We start from the raw sequence: 7360 nt of genomic DNA, 5'->3' as shown, positions 1-7360 counted from the left end.
TACATTAAAAATAATAATTATGAGGACTTCCGGCTCGAATACTTTTCGAGCTAGTAGACAATGTCATCGAGACCGCAGCTACAAGGGAAGGGAGAAGTTGCTACAACCCAAGCAGCCTCTGTAGCTAAGATGGCAGATCTGCTAACTGTTGCCAGCCTAGTGCAGGCACTGGAGAAAAATGATAATTTTATAAATATCATAATGACATTGGATTAATCAATTAGCACACCTGGGTTTAGTATAATGGTGGTCGGTCTGGTATATCAACCAAATGACATCTTCTGGTTGGCTAACACTTGAAAGAAACTAAGCATTTGTATTTATCAGTTGATTTATACTATTTATTATTTAAATAAGAAATATTTATTGAAATAAATTCTCAAATCAACATTTCGTAACTGATTGACACGAACTTGATGATTCTCAGAAGGTAGGTTCAAATTACTTGTCTTTTCTGTCTTAAAACAATATCCACCTACCCACATGTACATTGAAAGTATTTGTGTTTGCAGTAATCATTTCTGCTGTTCAAACAGGTTAAAAAGAGTTCAGGCTCTGAAAAGCAATGTCAAAAACTCCGCAGTCGTTGTGCCGTGCAATCTAAAGTTCAGCTAAGGCTAACATGAAGCTTCAGCCGTCTTGGCTAGACATCAAGCTATCCACACATCAAGCTCAATCATTAAGAATACTTAATTTCCAATACTTACTTTTTTACTATTCTAATAATGATTCCCTCCAAGATTTTAAAAATGCAAGAGGCTTGTCCCTCTGGTTCACAACATCCAAACAAATAACATTTTCTTACCCGCATAGGAGCCAATAACTGATCACTGCTCTTTATTAACCCAATATGCTGATGCATAACAGCAGCAACTTCTACCACCAAGATAAAGACTCATTTAGCAGTTGGCTGATAATGGCCAAACTGGGACTTTATGTTATTGTTTGATTATTAAATTCATCCCCACAATTGGGCATTAAAATCTCCAGATAGAGTTAATCCCAACATCTAATCTAGCTTTAATCAACAACACAAAATTGGTAAAATAATCTCTTGATAGAAATAACTGCATTCCCTTTTTTTTTTTCCAATTTTCGAGCTGTTCACATTAATGGAAAACAAGTGAAACAAGTGTGCTTGTGGATTTTAGGAGCTCAAGGCGCACCCGAAAATACATCATTGAAGTGTTGGAGTTCAGCGGTAAATATTTGTTGGTTCACTCATTCCCAATTCCATCTAGTATCTCGCTGGTGTTGACCTTTACCAACACTGGTAAGCAAACACAGCTCAATTCTCATGTTGGTGCTTCCAACTTGATTCCAACACCTGATATGTCCCTTAAACATTTATTTAAAGGTCATATAATTTCTCCTTCTATCAAGAGATGTTTTAATCTGATGGTGAATAATGCTTCAATCTCACAGTCAGGATTTTTTTATTGCCAGTAAGACATTAAATGCACCCTCTGGTTACCCTGATAAAAGAAAGCAATAAAAAGTTACAGCCTCAGAGTGAGCTTTTTTAAATTGTTCTGTACAGACTGTGCCAATTAGTTTGATTTGGCTACTGCCCCCAACATCTCTATTGCACCAGCTCTTTGGCTACAGTGCCTAGTTACCAGACGTACAATCTGAGTACCCCACGAATTTAACACTGTGAGTATACAAATGGGATTTCCTGTAGCACTGTAAATTTCCAAGCTGTGGTACCAGAGTGTGCCCTGGTGCTTCAAGTGCAAATTAACCAACCCAAATGTGTACTCTCCCAGATCAACTGGATGACATTACTTCTGCATAGCTACTTGTGTGTATTTTCCAGGTTGCTACTCGAGGTGGGTCATATTGAGGAGTCAGCGTACTCTCTGTTTCTCTATGTGTGCAGTCCCATGCCATATGCTGCAGCAGCAGAGGGGTAGACCTTGACCTCCATCTCACTGGTGTGATTGTGCATGCTCGGATGCCTAAATTGTCAGGTCCTCATTGATCCTGCAGGTTAGATTTTGAGTGTTAAAGGAATTTGACATTTTGGGAAATTTGCTTATCTGTTCTCATGTTTCTTCAGTCAGTGTGAACCTACAGTACCAGCAGCTGCTGGCTAGCTTAGCTTAGCACAAAGGAGGTAAGCCAGGGGAAACAGCTAGCTTGGGTTTGACCAAAAGTAATTAAACTTGCCTACCAGCATGTCAAAGGACACTAAAGTCATTTTTACTCTTCAGTTTTTGTGAGGATTTAGCAAATGAGATATCATATTTTAATTAGCGCACTTTAGTGGTGCTTGTTGGAGGATTTTATTATTGTTGGACAGAGCCGGTCCAGCTGTTTCTCCATATTTTCAATCTTTGTGCTACGCTACACTAATCAATTTCTGGCCTCATATTTAATGGCCAGATATAGAAACGGTAATAAACCTCTCGTCTAACTATCCAATGATGAAAGCACATAGGCTTATTTCCAAAAATTGTCAAACTGTTCCTGTAATGTGCCACTTTTAGGCTAACCTACTCAAGCTGAGCCCTTTGCACAGATGGTAATTTTTCATGGCAGTTGTGTGAATTTGGAGCGCTAAGTTAATGATGTTCAGTTATTGCAATATATATATATATATATTTTCAGCTCTTCTTTATTCAGCACATGAATTATTCAAATCCCTAAACGCACCTGTGCTGATACTTAAAGTACACTTTCTTTATCAAAAAAGTCACATTTTACTCCTAGTTAATGAGGAGATTTTCATATTTATACATATTTTGCTCACCCATTTTAGCTGATAATGGTTCTGGTTTTTGTTGTAAAAATGAATACAGAGGATTTTCACAAGGACAGGTCTCACTGAAGCTTCAAAACTTTCTAAATCCTTACTTGCAATTAATTATTAAATTATTGACTGACCTTTTCAGGCTAAGCATAATTGCTGATGTGGCCGAGTGAAAAAGACACTGCAGTGCATCACTTCAAACTAATTGATTTGGCTGCTGCGCTCATGAACTTTTCACTGTGATCAGCACTGTGACAGGAAGTAATCACCCATCATTTTTTTAGATGAGCGGTTTTCAAAGGTGCCTATAAATTTGAATGCAACAACGGCATTCGGAAGACCCCTTGAGAATCAGCCTAAACCTCTACTGAGATCCAAGCACTACATACTGCCCCTGTCTGGTTGTAGGAAGCAATTCCGTCTGTAGGAGAGCTCATTCCAGGTCACCCACTCTCTGTGGGCGAGAGAGCGAGAGAGGGTGGAGAGCGCAAGAGAGGGAAGGAGACAAAGTAAAAAGACAGACTAGAGAGAGAGAGAGAATATCTATAACTTGGTAAATGCCAGCGATCACACCGTTCTGTTCCAGATAGAGAGCCTTGAATACATTCCTGTTTATTTTGTTGCCATTTATTGACATAGTGATTCATTTCCTGAGTCTATATAAAGACATGTACTGTAGCTACAACACAGCGTCTTTGCTATGGCAGTGCCTCAGTCTGAGGAGTAGAGAAGAAATGAAGGAGAGCGGAGATCATTGTGTAAAAAGAGAGAAATTTTGTCTTGTAGGCTTGCCTCTCCTCTGAGTCATTAGGCTGAACGCAGCCCACCTACTTACTTTACCAACCACCTTACCTCCAGTTGCATAGAAACATAAGTGAATCATGCTCTTGTGGATTTCTATTGTGTTTGCTTGTCAATCAGACTCTTGGTGATTATCAGATAAACCCTGGTGTGTGCCAGCATGAAGTTGCTAATATATTATAAATACTGGGCAAGTTTGTGTTGCTAGTGAAACGATTATATGGTAGCAGGTACCAGGACTGTGACTCAATTAGAATTAAACACCTATTATAACTGCCTCAATTTTTTTTTTAAAGCACAAAAAAAACAAAGTACTATGCTAAAAACAACATACACATTGGTTCTAAAAAAAATACAACATACAACTGTGCTATCAGGTCTTGTTGTCATGGAAACAATGTTTTTTTTTTACTAAGAAGATTTTTTTTAAAGCAAAGTTGTCAGTTACAGGCTTTTATAGAGTGAGTTTCAGTGGACTATGCGGCTAATTTGCAGCTTTAGAAGATTTCCATATTAGTTGCATCAGCAGTGAGTGGGCTACAGCGGGGCTTCGTGTGCTTGGGTGGGTGTGATGAGCGGGACCTGTGGACATCAGACTGTGAATGAGTGGCCGGCATCCTGTAGCAGCTCGTGCGGCCAGTTGTTTATGAATGGGGCACTTGTGGATTCCAGGACAGCTGCTCCCAAAGCGCGGACCCCACCGTATGTAACTGGGTTGTGCCTCTGCCATAACAAAAGTGGTGACACTCTGATGAAGTCAGTTACCATGGATACAAAAATAGCCCACATCATTTTTTTTTTGTCAGAGGCCTTGTGTAATCATTTTCTCTTCCTTGTAACTTATTTATCTATTTATTTATTTATTTACATATCAGTTTGTTTGTGTGCCTGCCTGCTGGTTTCATAGTTGGAACTGTTTTAATTGGACTCCTTTTAGTTTCATTCCAGTCATACAGTATTGGGATACTGGGCGTTTGATTATTAGCCAAACAACACTAGGCAAATTGAAAATGAGTTTTTGTCTTCAATAATTATAGAGAGTAATAACAAAATAGTTAGCGCACTATTGACGTACTACACAGTGATAATGGGTCTCCACTGTTTTTCAAATATTTCATAATCACACACTGGTATGAGCAATTAGCAACAGCCTTGTGAAATGTAATCAGACTGGAGAAATTAAGAGTTAAAAGCAGCTGGCTCACTGGGGTGTTTGGATGCTGTGAGCCAGATTTCAACCTGAGCTTGTGTGTGTGTGTGTGTGTGTGTGTGTGTGTGTGTGTGTGTGTGTGTGTGTGTGTGTGTGTGTGTGTGTGTGTGTGTGTGTGTGTGTGTGTGTGTGTGTGTGTGTGTGTGTGTGTGTGTGTGTGTGTGTGTGTGTGTGTGTGTGTGTGTGTGTGTGTGTGTGAGAGCGCGCGTCCAGCGTCATCTCTGAAGCATGACATGCCTGGGTAACTCCTTTTCAATGTGCTGTTGGCCCATGAAAGATGCATGATGACTGAGCCTAGCGGTTATAAATCAGATTTAATAACAGGGACGCATGTTCAGATAATCGTGGACATTTCTCCTGCTGCCTAAATACCTGCAGCTGTCCACAGACTGGGCAGAGCTGAATCACTGTACTGTCCAAGTGTTGTGCTGGTGTGCACCAGATAAATGAATACTAAATGGGAGAGCGAGAGAGAGAGATATCCTCAAGTCTATGTGCACTAGTCTATGAGTCCTGAAAAAGGTCATGTTCCAGAAATGACTATAGGGAGGTCTGCAGGCATGCGTACCCTTGAATGAGATTAAAGAAAAGGACATCTTTTTAAAACATATCTACGGGCGCAGAGAAGAACGTATGATTTGATTTCCTTGGCAACTGCTTAATGTTTAAATATAGAATAAGCTTAGCTATACTCCACTGGGGCAAATTTTTGGTTAACAAGCGAAAAATGAAAGCAACCATTAACGGCGGTGCAAAGCATCGTCTGTTTCCCAAGGGAGTGTCCTGGGTCTGGCTTGTCCCAACAGGACGCCTCGAATGGGTGAGTAGCAGGAGGAGATGGTGGTGGGTGGGATGGTATGAAAGAAAGCGGAGCTATTATATTTGGAACCCTAGGTTTTTTTTTCCTCAAAAGAAAAGTAGACCATCATCCACTCTTCCTGTGGTCTTTCTCCCTCTCTTTTATGTCCACGTTATGCAATTGTCTATTTCTCTTATTCCAAGCCTCGAAGGCTCTGGCTCTGACGGAGGAGGATAGAGGACCTCAACAGGTGGAGATTTTTATTCTAGGGATGGAGGAGGAGGAGGAGGAGGAGGAGGAAGAGGAGAGTAGTGAAGTGAAGTGTTCTTTAATAATAAGCCCTCTGGTTTGCTTACACTGAGCTTTTTTTTGCTTCATAGTGTAACTCAGCTTATGACAGCCAGACCTAGTAGAGCCCAGGCCTGCTAACATGACCCCATGCAGTATCTACACCATCTGTCTGCAATGGGACTCCAAGGCAACACTCAGAGGGAGATGCAGAGAGAGGGATGGAGGGAGAGGGGGGAGTTTTGTCAGCGCTCCCCGAGGACCCCCTGTGCTTCAGTTTTGATCTGCTAATTATGTTTAATTGAGGCTGTGTAATTCACAAGCGTTGCCTCTATTTCCCCTTATCTCACCCGTGGCTTTTATAGCAAACTCTGACGCTGACGAGGGAACATGACACATGATCAGCTATAACAATTCAATGCAGTCTTCTTTTTTTTTAAGGGATCAGTATCTTCATTTTGGGGGAATGAGAGGTGTCTGCACGGGGGACTGGTCTACAACAGATGAACGGATAATGAAATGTTTTATCTGTGCGCAGTGACTGTTCTGAGGAGAGGAGGCACGACGAGTAGTTTGACGCCGAGACAGTCGTCACAGCGCGCGCGCGCACACACACACACACACACACACACACACACACACACACACACACACACACACACACACACACACACACACACACACACGCTAAGAGAAAAAAAGAGAGAGCGAGAAAAAGAGAGATATTTGCACTTCTTTGGCGAGGTGGCACCAGGTGATGCCAAACGACGGATGATGGTGCACCGTACCTCTCTTGCGTCCTCATTTTTGTTGGAGAAGAAACACGAGGAGACAGGAAAACCCGACAGAGACAAGGAAGATTTACATAAACTATCAGTTTAACGAACTGTGAAGTTGGAGTCCCTTCTTTTCTTTTCTTTTTGAGGGGGAGGAAAGGGGGTAGACATGGCGAAATTTCCCTAACGCGCGCTCCTTCTTAACTCGTCACATCTTTTTGATATTTTATAATGGGAAGATGAAGTCACCCCAGTCTGCACCCTCCACCACCATCACAACCCCCTTTTCTCTCCCCCCCTCCTCCATCACACCATCCCCTCTCTCATTCAGGCCCGGTGCCCATATGTTTAATTAACTAGGCTGATGTGTAAGTACCTTCAGCCAGCGAAGCGTGGGCGGGCGGGCTGTGGGGTAAAAGAGCCTGCCGGAGAATATTTCCTCATTTCTGTCGGTCGGCTGTCGGAGCATCACCTCTCCTCGCGACGTAGAAAAGGCTACAAATAGAACTCGACCCGTTTTTAAACTTGTTCCAACTGTTTGGGCGCGCGGTGCTCGTCTGGAGAGCGCGTGAAGGGGAGACGCAGAGGGAGAGAGAAAGAAAGAGAGAGAGTGTGTGTGCGTGAGTGAGTGTGTGTGTGTGTGCGTGTTTTGATGTTATTTGTGACGGAATCCCCCCCTTTCAGTCTCCCAAGAATCCGCGAGCAGCGCGAGGAGGAGGAGGACAGCAGAG

The sequence above is a fragment of the Scomber scombrus genome, chromosome 2 (assembly GCF_963691925.1).
Source record: "Scomber scombrus chromosome 2, fScoSco1.1, whole genome shotgun sequence".
NCBI classification, from domain to species: Eukaryota; Metazoa; Chordata; class Actinopteri; order Scombriformes; family Scombridae; genus Scomber; species Scomber scombrus.
Note: the sequence above shows the minus strand (reverse complement) of the source record.